Genomic DNA, 13,620 nt, shown 5'->3' with positions numbered 1-13,620 from the left:
GACGTTCTGTCATGCTACTACTTTATAGGTCAGAGTCAAATTATAACTGACTGATCATTCCTACAACACATAATTAAAGCCTATGTTATCGTCAAAATATCAAGTTGGTTACTGGTAAAATGGTACTTCTGTTCTAATAATGTTTCTATTTCAGGAGACACTTGAGTGGATTTAGCCCTGCACATCTATTGCACATCTACCTGTACATAGATAAATACATAACAAATAAATAATAATAATAATAATATATATATATTTATGTTTGTAAACTGTATACATTTTGTTTTAATCCAATTCAATATTAATTACTACCCTGTATGCTCATGTAACAAGTTTTTTAACAGAGGCAGAGCTGTTTTCCAAGTGTTTTCTGTTTCTGTTTTCCAGACAGCAGTTCCGAGTGAGTGACTTACAGTAACACACCTCCAGCACCATGTGCCAGAACATAGTCACCGCCGGAGGCTAATCTCAAACCACTGGGATCTGATTTCCAGCAGTATTGGCAGTTCAAGAATCAATCTGGACAGCTTCCTGTGCTGAACCTGATGCAGCTTTCATATGCTGTGTGCGACTGGGAGCTGTAGCACTTGCCTGTGTCCCTGGGATGAGGGCATGTCTCTGAGAGGGTGATAAAACACCTTATTTTATGGGTCACTGATTACTGCCTGCACCCTCATGTCTGTGGTGATACTAATCTTTCCAAGCACCAAACTACAAGGCCGCCCATATTTTCGACAACATTTTACATGTCCTGCCTCTTTTCCTTGTACAACTAGAAATGACTATGAAAGTGGGAAAAATAATCAAACCACTTGTTAATAAATATATAATAATTCTGTCAAAGAGTGTGTTTTTCACAGTATGTATGCTCCCTATGGCTGCATCTAGTAGAAGGCACTGCAGGCATTCTCTAGAGGGAAGATCTCATTTTCTGCCTCCTGCCGTGCATTATCCCATCCAGTCTGAAATAATATGGGACTCATTTCAGAGCTTAGGACATTCTCAAAAATGCTGACCATCATGGAGAGAGTAGCAAATGAAACACAGCTTTTCACAGGGAGGGTTCTAATGACACCCTACGCCGAGGGGGCAGAGGTTCAGGATCCAAACCCAGGAGAGTCACATAGCAGCACAGCTGGTTTAAGCTGGGATGCTGTTGTTAGCTTTTAGATTTAAACGACCGTCCGAAGATTGAGAGGTCATTAAAACAAATCTTTAAAAACGACAGATACACCTTTTAAACATTTAGTTCTTATTATAAAATGTGAATCATTGCATCTAAACTAAAACTCTGAACATGGAAAAAGAAAATCTGTGATGCTTCGTCAAGGATGCAAAAGAGGAGAAAAGCAGAATGATGATATGGAAAGTATTAGTGAGTTGATTCAAGGACTCAACAATCCCACATCCTATCGGTATGTCCATCTCTAATAATCAAGTTTGGGCACAAACCATCCCTCTGGATGAAAAACAAAAAACATGTTGCCCGTCTGTCTCTCATTCATCTTAAAGACTGCCAGTCTTGACTGTTCCCATTGAAGTCGTCTGTCACTTGTATGGCATCAAACACCAGGCACAGCTTTTTAAAGACAGACAGCAATGTCTTAAAAGGCACATATATTTTCTGTGCTACTTTACAAGCATGATATGAAGAGACGTACTTAGATGTGCTTAAATAAGCCAGAAGCCTAGACCATGCACTCCGTGAACTCATTTGTTGCTGGTACCTCAATCAGCATGGATGCAGACTAACCACTTGGAGTGAACCTGAGCATAAGGCATTAAATCATTCCTTGCAGAGAGCTCATGTCGTATAAAGACAAGTCAACTACCTTTGTGTAACCTAAAAATACAAAAGCCACGTGCCAAATTATGGTAACTGTCCAAAGACGTTAAATGATAAATGGGCACATGCAAACATACGCTGTTTCTTGTATTATTTGTAGACTAATTAATAGTAATATTTGCAGTATTACCATTCACAAAGACAAGACTCAGTAGCCTTGCCCAAATAACGCTGTTCAACATTACAACCACACATCACGGAGTGTTAGCAGTCTCCTTCTGTCCTTAGATGTAAGCGTGAGGTGGTGCTGGGTGTGCATGTCACGGCAGGCTGCTCCAGGGAGCAGGAGGCAGGCTCTCTCCCTCCCTCGCAGTGCAGGAGGCCACCCAGCCACACACAATTACACCCAGAGCCAGGCACCAGCCTAACCCCCCCTCTGCCACGGGCCAGGCCTCAGTTAGATCTCAGCATGCATGCTCAATGATCTGTTATTAATTAATCAATCAAAGCTAATCAAGGTAAACCTTGCTTTTTAAACAGGTCAGAACACATACTGTTCCACTGAGGTTTTTTCTTTCTTTTTTTTTGCTCATAAGGTAAGACATCTGTAGGATGATGTGTTTGAAAAAATAAATCGTATACTTAAATGCATAACTAGACTAGAATAAACACATACAGCAGCCTGCAGTCAACTCGTACATACACGCAGTGTTGAGAGTAACATTGTATATGTACATTCACATTGTCAGTGAACCAGTCGTGCCACGCAGCAGATAGTACACTGAGAGAGTGATTTTATAACCTGAACATGCCACAAACAAAGTAGCATACTTACTCTGCTGCTTGGTATCAAGTCTCGCGAATGTCTATCCGTGGAAACTCAGTTTTCTTTTCCACTGAACTCATTTTGAGCTGTCAAAAGTAGACTCCCACAAAAAAGAAAACAAAGTTGGTTCTAATCTAAATCTTGTTGATAGTTGTCTAAAATGTAATTAGCAGATGCCGTCGGTGATTATTGACAAACCCTGTGATATAAAACATCAATCAGTAGGCTACGATATGGTGATCACTGGAGGCTGCAATACGGACAAATTTAAACATATGGAACAGGTGCGTCCACTGAGCGGCGCCGTAGCCCGCTTTTTGAAGGTAGTAAGCGCTAGCGCAAAGAAAACATGTCCTTCTCTGTGCTGGCCGACAGTGACAGGCAGTCTGAACTACGATTGCATGAAAACATACAACAGGTAGGTGCAAGCCACAGACCATGTAAATGGCGATATACAAATTAAGTGCCGCAAAAAAAAAATCTGACCTGGAAATGTATGGTTAATCAGGTCACCATGCTCGTTTTCTGCTGCGGTGACCGGGGATTGTTGGAGTTGTTGCCAACATGTTAGCAGTCAGAAAAGTTGTCGAGGTACAAATCTCTGCACTTAACACATACTGATTGGGCTTCTTGTTATGCATGTGGTTTGACCGACAGTTGTTAATTATTTCTAACACCATTAGTGATTGACACAGTCTAATATGCAAACCTCAGATGGATACTCTAAGAATGCAAGACTCACTAAAATTGGATCTTGAACTCCTGTCAGACAGGGCCTGCCTTGCGAAGTATCCCAGTAAGTAAACCTAAATCCGTATTGTACTGTATGGATGCAGAGCATACGCGAACTGGATCCAATGCCATTTGGGATGGAGTTTGGGGTGAGACCTAAGCAGATGGGAAGTATTGTAGAAGATGAGTAAAGGTCAAGCTCAACTTCCGTGATAAAGCTGTGGGCACTGCTCATAGCAGTGTTTTAAAAGTTGACTTAAGAAAACAGATTGTGTGGTCAGACAAAACTCTTAAGACCATATTGCTCTGTTTTTCATGGCTCTTTTGTCTAGATTGCCACAGGCGGTAGCAGCACCAAATGGTCAAAAAACTGATATCATTATTTTTGTTTGATGATAGCCATGGGTAAGGTAGGTTTCTAATGGGTGGAGTTTTCTTTCTGTCTGTTCTTCTTAACCTTAATTTTCCTTTTTAACAGACTATCCATTTACCAGTGAGACATACTGTATGGAGGAAAGGTTAAAGTAATCTGAACACATGGAAGCCTACATCAGGTAATGCAATTAATTGGTCAAGTTGCTAAATTATCTTTACCTATACATCTAACAGTACAATGGACTGTTGAGTAGTTGATGTGTGTGATGTTCTAAAGAGCATACACAGAGAGCACATTTGGCCATTAGGTAACACTTCATCGTGTCTGTTTTGATAGGGTGTTGTAGGGCTCCTCTCTGTCCGGTAGCAGTCATTTTTTTTTTCTGTCATCTCCTCGACACTGTAAAAACACTTGCTGTGGTTTGGTAGATTAACAGAGAGTCCCCTAATGGAGTAATTACACAGAGCCAAACATCTATTTTTCACCTGTGCTCTGCCATTACTCTCCGTCCCCTATCCACTCCATTGGAAGTCACTTACTCTCCTTACAATGAGTTATCATTGACTGCCATTTAGGCGTTCTGGAGCAATTTGTCTTACTGAGGCTGTGGGCTGGCCTTATTGCAGAGAACACTCATTCTCTTTCCAATACATAAAACATTCATGGGAAAAAGGAGAAAATAGCGCACAAACAGATAATGGAAAATGGCTTATAGATACTTCAAAGGAGACAGACAGGACAAATAATGTAGGAGATTACAGGGGCACAGATTCAGTGAAAACTGCAAGAGGAAAATCCCTGTCCAATCGGAATGGCTTCATAGACAATGTTAGGAGGGCATTGTTAAGAGTGATAGTAAATTCTTCATAAGAACATTTTCCAACAAGGTGTTATATTCTTAAGAATTGTCTTGTTAAATATTAAGACAAAAAAACTACAGTATATGGCTTTTTTTTTATCTGTGTGTTTTGCTATCCTTTATACAAAATATATAGATCTAGTTGTGTCATTTTCTTAGGAAATTATTCAGGTAAAATCTGACATTTTGCAATAGATTCTATGTGTCTGTTTATTTCTCGGTGACTAAATGCAGATATTGATTAGCCCATCCCTTTGTGGTGTCCCCGGACTATGTTTTTGTGGAAAGGAGATCTTTTTGACATCATGCTTGCTGCAACACTCAAGGGTAGCCCCCTGTTCACTCGTATTGAGTCAACCACAATGAGTTGGTGTCACTCTGAAATTTAAGTTATATTTTTGTATCCATCGCCAAACTTAATAATAATTAATAGTTTATTTTATTGCATGTTGATTGTTACTTGGTAAAATGGTGACTGATAGGATGGTGTTTGTTGCTAGACGTGTTCATGTATTAAAGGCATGTCAATGAAAGAAGCAGTTCAGTTCAAGGTTGATGTGCTTTACTGAATTGACTGTTTTAACTGTGTATATGTCCCTGATTCATTCGAGACCATTAGCTTGCATTGTCTGTCCTTGAATTTTAAGTATTCATGACTTTGTGATAGGTGTAAGCAAATGCATGTCAGGTTTGAAGCACTTTTACCAATTCAGTGATTATTGTGACACTTTTTGTGACACTAAAGAGTTAAAGAAAGGTTTGTGAGGTAAAGATGTTTGATTTAAAAGGACAAAACCAATTCCTTTTTGTGCATCAAACTTGATGGTCAAGAAAGGAAGTCCCAGTTCTACATAGGTCATTCTGGCATGAACTGTATGCATTCTATTGAACTTGAATTTCCCGTTAGGGTTAATAGGGTGGTAAACTCTGTGGATTGTTAGATTACTCTCTCAAACTGCTTAACACAATGACAAATAACCATTATTCTTTTTCTTGCACTGATAATCGAGACAACTTAAACATTTCTTACCAGCACAAGTGAAACCATTAATCCTCCCTGATTTCGCTGATAAGTGGTGACGGTGGAGTAATAGCCTTGTCGCCCAGAAAAAGAGCCAAATATGTGAACAATTAAAACAAGATGTCCATTATCTGCTACTCTTCAAGTTCACTTGTCATTAGCAGTATCGTAATTAATATGATCTTGAATAACATATTAGTAACTATCAGAAAACTGAAACAAGGATTTTTTATAATATGAAAACATTTTGTATTTAGTAGGTCACTAGAAATTAGGATTTGAAGTAGGGGAATGTATTTTTATACTTTGGTATTTTTTCATGGAGTAACTTGCTTTTCTTTATGTATGATTTAATTGGATGTGGATTGAAGTTTACAATGTAGTCAACTTTCTTACACAGGACTGTAAACTCTTTTGATTGCATATCTGCAAACTTGTGCATGTCAGAAACTGATTTAACAAGAGTACAGTATGCTCTACTCAAGTGACAGTGTTTATGTACACTGTAATGTTCCTGCCCATTAACCATTCTGCATATTGCATGAATGCAAATATTTCCTCCATGCACAACAACATCAAGAGGTGATCAGGTAAACGCTTAACATGAATATCCTGGTCAGTATTACTGTACAGTGACTGTAATACTGGAATGATTCTGTTCATTCAAAACATTTGGTAGCATGTCAGTTGAGAAGATGTGTTATTACCAAAACAATTTGGGCAAACAAAGCTGGTTTTCCTTAATTGACAGTGAGCTTATGTATTGCAGAGCCAAAGTAAAGTTTAAAATAAAGATAAGCTTCTGATTGTGTCCTCAATTTCATCGACAGTAATATTGGCTCTTGAAAAAGACATTGCAAGAATTGTAATTATTATACAGTAAACCTTTAATCTATCGTTCTTCCTAACCTTTTAAAACACTCTAAATCCAGATTGGGTTTGCAAAGTTAAGATATGGAGCCAGTAATGGATGCTTTCTCACAGATGTGTACAGTACTTCCATCCAACTTCCTCCTTGTGTCCTTTTAAAGAGTAATACATCCTTTGATTTGATGCATCAGGGTTGATTTCCATCTTGCTAAGAACATTTTTGACATTTTGAGAAGGGGACATTTAGAAAGCTAGTTGGGAGAGTGCTAGCAAAACAGCACCAGGGCTACCTATACTTCAGAAAGCAGCTTATTTTTTTAGTTTTAATATTCTGAGAAAGAGAAAAAAAATGTCAAAGGTTCCCTCATCCTCTAATCCCATGAGGCTACACAGTCTAAAGAACTCCAGATCATCCAATTGAGATGAATTCTGCATGTAGACAATATTGACTGTTCCATTTTAAACGTAGAGCTTTGCATTCTACATGCCAACCACACAATGCTGGCAGAGCTGCAGTGCTTGGCATTTGATATTTGGAATTACTATGGCCGTAACTCTGTTTAGATCAAAGGGCTTCAGGGGCCTAAGTTTCAAATCCCCCAAAGCCCATTTTGGCTCCTCTTTATTTAGCCCATTGGCATTCTGACCCCATGCTACTGAGACTTTGAACTCAAAGTTTGGAAAAGCTGAATCGCTTCTTAAAACACATTATCAGTGGACCAGATTAAAGAATATCACTAAGCATCTTAAGGTTTTAGTGCAGTGTGGCGACATCGTTGGGGCTTCTGGGGCCATTTACGGGGATATACTGTATTAACAATGGCTAAGAAAACAGTCCAAGGGGGGTGTCCAGAAAAAGAAAGAAAAAAAAAAACTTTCATTATGCTTAATTAAGTTTCAATATTACGTTGAAAAGAATAAAGGTTGGCATGAGTCAGTTGGATACATTGCAGTGTTGCGAGCTACATATTAACTATCTTTACTTGCTTTATTGCTTGCTTATTAATAAAGTAGAGCTTCTTACTTGTACTGTCCATACTTCATACTGTTATGCAAACAGTTTTTGGTAATATATTGGAAGGAGATTGCTTTTTAATTGGCCCAGCAGTCAGTTATCAGGTGTAGTCGAGAACACATTGCAGTTAGAACAATTGGCCATATGTGAGGTGCATCTGCTTTCACCACTTTGATATTTTGACAGTACTGCTACTTTCAGTCCATAATGAATTGGAGTTTCTCTTTTTTTCTTTTTCTTTTTTTACTTCTTTAGAATAGATGTGAATTTATGGACTTATATGTGGATCCACAGTGGTATATAATACGTGTAAATCTCTTCTTTGTGGTCTTGATCATGTGTAAAGATACATGTCATTGAATACAAGACTGCTGTGTTCCCAATAGCAGCTCTCAAACCCCCTCAATCTCATCAACCCGCATGATTACGATTTGGCACCTTGGACTGCATTGTCTTCATTTGGAAATATTTCAGCTGCATTTCTGCCACTCTGAAGAAAGATGAAGATAAAGGAGAATAAGGCAAAAAACACACCCTGTTGTGTGAATCCTAGAGAAGGCCTTGAACCCTGCCATTCATCCCTTTCACTTCATCAGCTGAGTCTAATTGCCAGAGAGGACAGGAGACCCTGGGCCCGATTGTTCCTTATCCTCTTTGGAGCCTTCTGAGGCATGAAAAGTGAAAGGCCTGCTTTTGATCTTTTTTTTTCTTCTTTTTTTTCCTCTTTTCTGTCATCCCCTGCTATCCTTTCCCTCGGAGTGACACACTCCTTTCACACTGTGCCCCCTTCTCCATCCACGCAAAATAATTATCAAGCACCGCTTCATCAAATAATGGTAGAGATAGGAGGTCATTGCAGGGAGGGCCAGAGGTCTGGAGGGGTGGCCCTAGGACGTGGTGGAGCTCCCAGCTCATCTTAGAGGCATGCTCCTTAGCTCTGGCTACCTTTATGTACCTTGACCCCGGTTTTCGTTTGCCTGTCCTAATGAGACCCTCTCACGCGGCCAATGCAATACTGCTCTTGCATTGGCAGGGTTGGAAGGCCAAAGTACAATGAGACACAGGGTTGTGCTCAGACAACGGCGCATCTGTGCTGTCTTATTAAGCCTTGGAAAGGAGTTTGTACTTCTCAACTTCCCATAGGCACCGAGACCAGATCTATTGACACCTACTTGTCCTTTGCGGTCAACACCTTTCAGTGGAGGACCAGCTTACACACACACATTCTTATTAGGAGTAATTCTTGGCAGCTTATTTGAAGAGGCAAAGTGCTTAACTTGGTTTAGGTTGCCATGTGAGAAATGGCAGAAGCAGGGAAAAATTCAGAATAATGATGATGGAAAATTCCTTGAGACTAAGCAGATGACAAAGTATGTCAAAGGCCAGTCCTGTCAAAAAAACTAAAAAACTGCCATTCAGTTTGAATAGAATGGTAAGGATGCTGCTCTCTGTGTGGCCAGTTACACACAGCCGCCAATCACTTTTGGAGCCTCATTACTACCACAAGCGTGTAAATAATTTAATCAATATTTGTAAAACTTAGTCCACAAACTTCTTTGAACATTGCTAAACAATGCTATGTACAGTATATTCATGTTGTGTGTGTATATATGCTCTGTATAAATAAATATATGTACTTGTATATGTACGGTATTGGTAATTACATTTAAACATTGAAATTACATTTATATTCATTCAATCACTGTCATCATACTATGGGCCTTGAGATGCAGTGCACTACATTCAATACAGATCTGTGCCATGTCCTAGTCCAATAGTACATTCCCTTAGATTTTGTGATGTGTTTTGGGGGAATGTACAACCTGCTTACAAAATGGACAGCGGGAAATACTGTTAAGTAGACAGAGCATAAATGACAAACAGACAAACAACTAGGCAAACAAAAACCTTTAAGCAATCATGTAAAGCACGCCTAACATCTGAGCACTGGGAGAGAACAAAGCAGAGCTCCTGTCAGAGCATCGATCCGTTCCTGAAGGCACACACATCCAGAGATCTCTGATTGCTCCCTGCCTCTCGCGTTCTCTCCCCCGCGCCTCCGACTCTCCTCCCCGGCTCCGCTTGGAGAATGTGCTTATTGATCTAGCCCACTTCTGTAGAGTTAACTCGCTGATAAAACCTGGCCATGGGCTTCCATGGTTCTGAAAGCGCTTGCATGGCTGTTGAGAAAATAATATTAAAGAAGGACTACGTGAAAAGACCTGCAACACAAGAGTCTCTCTCAAGTGATGGTGAATAATATCTACCAAAAGATGCAACTCATGTAGAAGATTCGAAACAGTAGTATTAGCAACTCAGAAGATCGCATTGTTTATTCCCTTCATAAGTATTTGATATTTGCAAAAAAAAAGTATGATTAAATCAATATGCGTCATCAATGTTTTGTGTGTTTTTAAGGGGTAGTGTCACTCTTTATCCAAACAGCATTTTTACAGCAAGTGGATGTACAGTATGTGTACAATACAATATGTGTGTCTCTGGGCGTGTGTGTGTGTATTTTTGCAAGTGTGTTCTGTTGTCATGTTTGTAGCATTCCATGTGGGAGGTTTTGCCGAGAAGCAAGCCATCTGTAGTGTTCTACAGAGCGACATGTTGTAAAAGCGAGATTTGAGAGTGTGTGGAGACTTGACTTGTCAAATCTTGGCACATAATGAGACAGAAGGGAGTGGAGGCAGGAAAGTGTCCAGAGATAAACAATTAGATTTGTCCCAGCGGTAAAGGCCATGGGCAATGCGAGGACTCTCAGACAAATAAAATCAATATGGCTCCCAGTAAGGACACACCAGGGTAGAGTGATGAAGAGGTTAACACTTATTTCTCAGATCAGGATACACAGAAATGGTTTGTATTAAATCGATAGTGATATGAACATGAGCAAGCTGCCTGTCAATGTATTTTATGTACATGTCAAGTGAATGCGGTATGAAAAAAATGTACTGTAGCTGAGTACAAACTGAATCCAAGACAGTTATACACATTGTAACAGTGCACAATTCCCCAAAAAAAACATTTTTAAGGAATTGGCTTTTGGGAATGATTGTTTCACACACCCTGATACAAACATAATGGAGCGTGATCCACTGAAAGTGTGGGCTGTCCCAGTGCGTGGGTCCCCTCCCAGGCCTTGCCCAGACTCGCAGGTCTCATCTCACATCTCGCCACTGTTCCCAGCAGGCCTTACAGGGGTAGCGCTGCCAGGGCAGGGAGGTCGGACTGGAGGTGAGGCGTTCCACAATGTGCTTGTACTGGCATTACAGAAGACAACAAAAAGATATTGGGGGTGGGGGGGTCGGGGGGGTGGGGGGGTTGTGTGTGACTGCTGCTAGGCCGGTAAGTCTCCTTAGAGACTCAGAGGCGCTGACCAGAAAGGTGTGAGTCTGAGCCGTGGCCTGCCCATCGCCTCGTCTCCACGGAGACAGGGACAAGGCCCCCCTGTGGGCTTGTCTCCCTCCTCTGTGGGCTGGGGCAGCCAGGAGCTGTTGGGATGAGGCCTGGCCATCGCCTGGACTCCAGGGGGACCAGGAGCCACAACTCCGATGACCTTCAACAACCTGTCAGCCTGTCATCTTGGCCTAGGGAATTAAGAGAAATAGGAAGAAAAAAAAGGTGTGGGTGTCTGTAGAGACTTCTTGGACTGGTCCTGTGCATGTTGGTGTGGAGAACAAAGATGATTCTTTATAATAGGAGCAACATGGATTATACCATAGTTCTGTATGGAGGATGAATTGACATACTAACCACAAGCTCGTAGACAAGCATTTCTACCCACAATTATGAAACAATGTTGACTTATTCTAGACTACAGCACTTTCTTTTTTTTTTTTGCTGATTGGTGGCAGAAAATGAAACAGCTGGCAAAGAGGAGGGAGTACATTAACATAATTAGACAGCAATACTATCATCCCAATTCCTGTATTCTAGTCTCATTCTTTATGTCTAAGAGCAGACAATGGAGTGAAATTACTGTTTGGACAGGCCCCCAGGCAGCGTTTTAGTTTGCAAGATTTGATTTAAAAGAAAGAAATCTCTGAAATTTAATCAGTAGCACCTGTCGTTATTATAGGCTATGTACAAGCCCAAAATGTGCTGCTAAACGTTACTCTAAAGCACTCAGGCAATGGTTACACTTCACAACGCAATGTGCATGCAAAATATATGAGATACAGCTTTGTGCTCACCAACCCTTACTAATCTAACCTCGCCTTGCCATGCACGGCCAGGTGTGCACAAGGTTTCGTTTTCATAGCAAATCCACTCAACAGCCATCATACTGTAAAGGGATAAATGATTACATATAGGATTTGGTGCACAGTATAAAACTTCAAAATAGGCTGCTCATTTGATTGGAACACCTCCATGAGGAAATTGGTGTGCTATTGACAGTTCAAAGTTAATATTGAATGCAGACCGCAAATAAAATACATGTTAATTGATCTTAACAGCTTGTTTGCCTTGTGTCTGTTTCAGGTAATTGAAGACTGGGTTATTAAAATGCAGTATGATTAGCTGTGTCAGGTAAGTCAGAGACTCATTCAAGTTCATCGTTTTAGTAAATGCAAATGTTAATATCACTCTGATGAATACTTGCGAAGCATGATCTTCTGTCTCCGTTTGAGATAGCCCAGTACCATCAAACTTACTCCCCAGAGACACTGGTGACACAATCTGACAAACCAACACAAGCGATTCTGAGGAAAATCTGTGCCTCTTTTTCTTTCAGCCGAAGAGAAAGAGGATTTTGAATGGTGCGGTTGTTCTTTATGCAAAGCTGAGACGCGACGCCTTCCAGACGGTGAGAGATGGCAAGCCCTAATAATACAGAGCTGTACAATGGTTCTGACAGGCGAGCAATAAAGCAATCAGGGTCCTAGGCATTCCAAATCTCTTTAACGCCCACCCTCTAACAGTCTGAGAGATGGGCGGCTGACCTGCAGGCTGTCAATCATGGCGAATACCTGCTGGAGCCTGATCAGGGAGAACCGAGGGCACCAGTCTATCAGATCTGTTTTCACACTCCAGACACTAACATTGCAAGCATAACCACATAGACAAAAAGCCCTACTGCCTCACTCTTAATTAGGAGTGGGTGGGGGGTGGGGGGGATACTTGTTTGGTTTAAATGGGTATGGGAGGGTCTTAGGTATAGGGGTCATGGGTTGTGGAATCCCAGTGAGACAGAGAACAACCTTTTTCCCTTGATTTAGGAATCAGGCATTGATCTGTCACGCTGTTTTGTAGAAGTAAGAGCTCTTTCAGTGGTGCATTTCAGTTAGGGGGAAAAAAAGAAAAGCCGTTAGGATAGTTCATTAGCTGTCTGTAGCTCATTCCAGCAAGTAGATCACCGTAATACTGTGGTTAGTTAATGGCTTTCTGGTGTTTCCTCCAGAGTCTTCCTGTCTGAAGGCTGCCTGCTGAAAACCCTCTATGTCTTCCTTTTCTTTCCATGTGAGGAGTCTTGTCTTTTTCAGCCTTGCTCAGACAGTCGGCTTTAGCCGGTGGTTTTGTCTGGGAGAAGTCTGCCTGTATGGGATTACTTTAGAGACCAAGCACAGCTCCTTACCACATAAAAATAATAGTAACAATAATAATAAATCAAAATGTTGATAGGTAGAATAGGAAGGAAGATATTTATAATATATGTTATTATGTTCCATACGTCAACGGTCATTCTATTACACTTAAATTGTGTTCAACACAGGTTTCAATAAATATTAAGTATTGTAAATTGCAATCATAATTGCAGATATGTGACCTCCTCAAAATAAAGTTTTGAAAGGTTTTGCATCCACTCAATTCTATTAAAATATTCCACTTTCTAAGTCAATGCCAGCCAAACATCAATTGTTTAGTCTAGTCTTGTCTAGTTTAATGCAAACTTAATACACTGTAATTGGCATGTAGAGACACATACAAATGGACTTCAGGTATCCATCTTCCTTTTGGATGTATGTAAAAAAAAATATATATATATATTTGTAACTTTACTCTTTGAGGTTGCTGACCAATACATTCCACAATCAATGGTGTCTATTGTTAATGCAGTAAAGTAACATTGGCAGTGTCCAATGTCTATGCTATGTAATAATACAGTATGAACAGAATCAAAGCATGGAG

At 40.4% G+C, this 13,620-nt stretch overlaps 1 long non-coding RNA gene across 3 annotated transcripts; it reads left to right on the top strand.

Annotated features, from left to right (window-relative positions):
* The first annotated feature begins 2,905 nt into the window (after positions 1-2,905).
* On the top strand, positions 2,906-12,558 carry LOC134020517 (uncharacterized). 3 transcript variants are annotated; one of them, XR_009930410.1, is made up of 6 exons: positions 2,906-3,030; positions 3,121-3,203; positions 3,327-3,408; positions 3,823-3,898; positions 11,974-12,021; positions 12,227-12,558. It is a non-coding gene; the product is annotated as an uncharacterized LOC134020517 (long non-coding RNA). The 3 variants fall into 3 exon arrangements; XR_009930409.1 differs by lacking the exon at positions 3,327-3,408; XR_009930411.1 differs by lacking the exons at positions 3,121-3,203; positions 3,327-3,408.
* The last annotated feature ends 1,062 nt before the right edge of the window (positions 12,559-13,620 follow it).

Source organism: Osmerus eperlanus, chromosome 5 (genome assembly GCF_963692335.1).
Source record: "Osmerus eperlanus chromosome 5, fOsmEpe2.1, whole genome shotgun sequence".
NCBI lineage: Eukaryota > Metazoa > Chordata > Actinopteri > Osmeriformes > Osmeridae > Osmerus > Osmerus eperlanus.
Note: the sequence above shows the minus strand (reverse complement) of the source record. Positions and strands in the feature narration are given on the sequence as shown.